This window comes from Macrobrachium rosenbergii, chromosome 12, assembly GCF_040412425.1.
Source record: "Macrobrachium rosenbergii isolate ZJJX-2024 chromosome 12, ASM4041242v1, whole genome shotgun sequence".
Taxonomy (NCBI): Eukaryota; Metazoa; Arthropoda; class Malacostraca; order Decapoda; family Palaemonidae; genus Macrobrachium; species Macrobrachium rosenbergii.
The window spans coordinates 2,078,575-2,080,500 of NC_089752.1; the positions used below are offsets into that span (position 1 = coordinate 2,078,575).

A 1,926-nucleotide genomic window follows, 5' to 3' on the forward strand; every position below is an offset into this window, starting at 1 on the left:
CGCCTGAAGTTAAATTTTGTATATACGAGTAATTATTATGTTCATAGCCTATGTGTATGCGCTCTCATGTGCTATGTATAAGTATAGATTAATCTAGGCTCACATTGAGCTTTCTAACTTCATTTGGAGATTGTATTTGAAAAGAATATGGCCAAAGTTATATATCCGATTTCTTCTGTCGCTTATGAAAACATCCGTTGACAAACATCATAGGACGAACGACTTTGAGAGCAAGTTCGTCCAGAGTCTCTCCGCTCCGAAGCAAAGAAATATCAAAGAAATTAAGTGTTAATTGATATACCTTTATTTATTATTTACATTTCACTCATATTTATATATATATCATGACTCCAGATGGAGAAAAATAGGTAAAAAATGCACAAAAATGAAAACTGCAGGGACTGACACTCTTTATTTTATCTACATGAATTCGAACCAAAGAAGTATTGAGTTTTTGCTTTCCTAAATACAATGACATGATGGATCTGAGAAATTCTTAAAACTTACCAAATGATGAGATATCGAATCGAAAATTTCCAGCCCGCAGAAAGAAATAATAAACACATGATACGAGAGAAGTCGGAGGAGGATTTGGGAGTCAAAGATGGCGGAGAAAGTAAGACAGGATGGTGGGAAAGGGGGCTTTTGCTTATCGGGTGACCGCGGAGATTTCTAAGATCGTTTTGTTTAGTTTTCTGCCTTTCGCGAAAAATAATTGGGACGTCCGTCACACACCTGGTTTAATGGCAGAAGTTCGAATTCTGTAATGGAGGGGCCTGAATGCATTTTTGTACCTTTATTAGGACGAAGGGAAAAGATGAAGGTCTTCGAAGGAAGCAGACGGAAGAAGAACCAATATGGCTGAAAGCAAGTTATATTTTTTTGGTAGAAAATTATAGAAACAACAAAACAAGACGCTGTTTTTTTTAATTAATTATCATTATTCTTCCTCGTAGCTGTTACAATTTAGCTGTTATAAAATGGTCTGTCTAAACCGTCACACTCGCTACCGATGACCGGCGAGATGGAATTGCAAGAATCATCATCACACTGACAACTGGATTATGTCATTTAAATCCTTCTCGCAAAAAAGATGGTGAAATTGTGACTTGGGAGGCTCTCTTTACAAATCCATTTCTTAATCGTTGTTGCAGCTGTTGTTTTTGAACCAGCCTGACGCTGCCAAATTCTCCTGTCTACCGTCACATTGATGTTGTTGATACTGTTAGACTAAACCCGGTCTTGTGCCAGCAAAGGCTCTGTCGTGCTCCTCTGGCGATAGCCTGATCAGCGGACTAGATTTAAGCACAGCACCCTTGAACGAAGAGAGACAGAACAGAATTGAAGAAGCCACTATGCTTTTAAAAATTCTCCTGGGATCCATGTGATGAAAATGTAAGGAACCAAAAAAAAAAAAAAATATTGACTTATGAAAACGGGAAAACATGATACACCACTCGTCAAAAGAGACCGCCGAGCTGAAGCATCGTTATTGTGATTATGATTATTACCATCATTATTATTAATTACTCTTCCTATTCGCTCTATTGAAAAGAAAATAAAATGTCGGGACCTACTTTTTCACATATTCAATCACTCTACTACAGCAATATATTTATAAGTACCTTTATGATTTTCGTGAGAAATCGCGGGCATATAGAACAGCTGCCATACATTTCATTATATTCATCTCAACCACAGTTATTATTTTATTAAAGTGATCATTAATCGGTATCTATATATATATATTTATATTCACTTGATTGTAGGGAGGAGGGAGGAGGAGGGAGGAGGAGGAGGGGAAACATGACGGAAGAGAGAGAGAGAGAGAGAGAGAGAGAGAGAGGGAGAGAGAGAGAGAGAGGGAAGTATGCGATGCTCTGTGTCATTCAGGACAACGAAGAGACGAAAATGAAGGCGGAGAAG

General features: G+C 37.9%; 1 protein-coding gene across 2 annotated transcripts in view; it reads right to left on the reverse strand.

Annotated features, from left to right (window-relative positions):
* Positions 1–288: 288 nt before the first annotated feature.
* Positions 289–1,926, reverse strand: part of Dh31 (diuretic hormone class 2) — a 200,761-nt gene continuing 199,123 nt past the window's right edge. For both annotated transcript variants that reach the window (XM_067113304.1, XM_067113305.1), the window contains exon 4: positions 289–1,926. This exon is cut by the window's right edge. The gene's annotated coding sequence lies outside the window, so the exon portion shown is untranslated.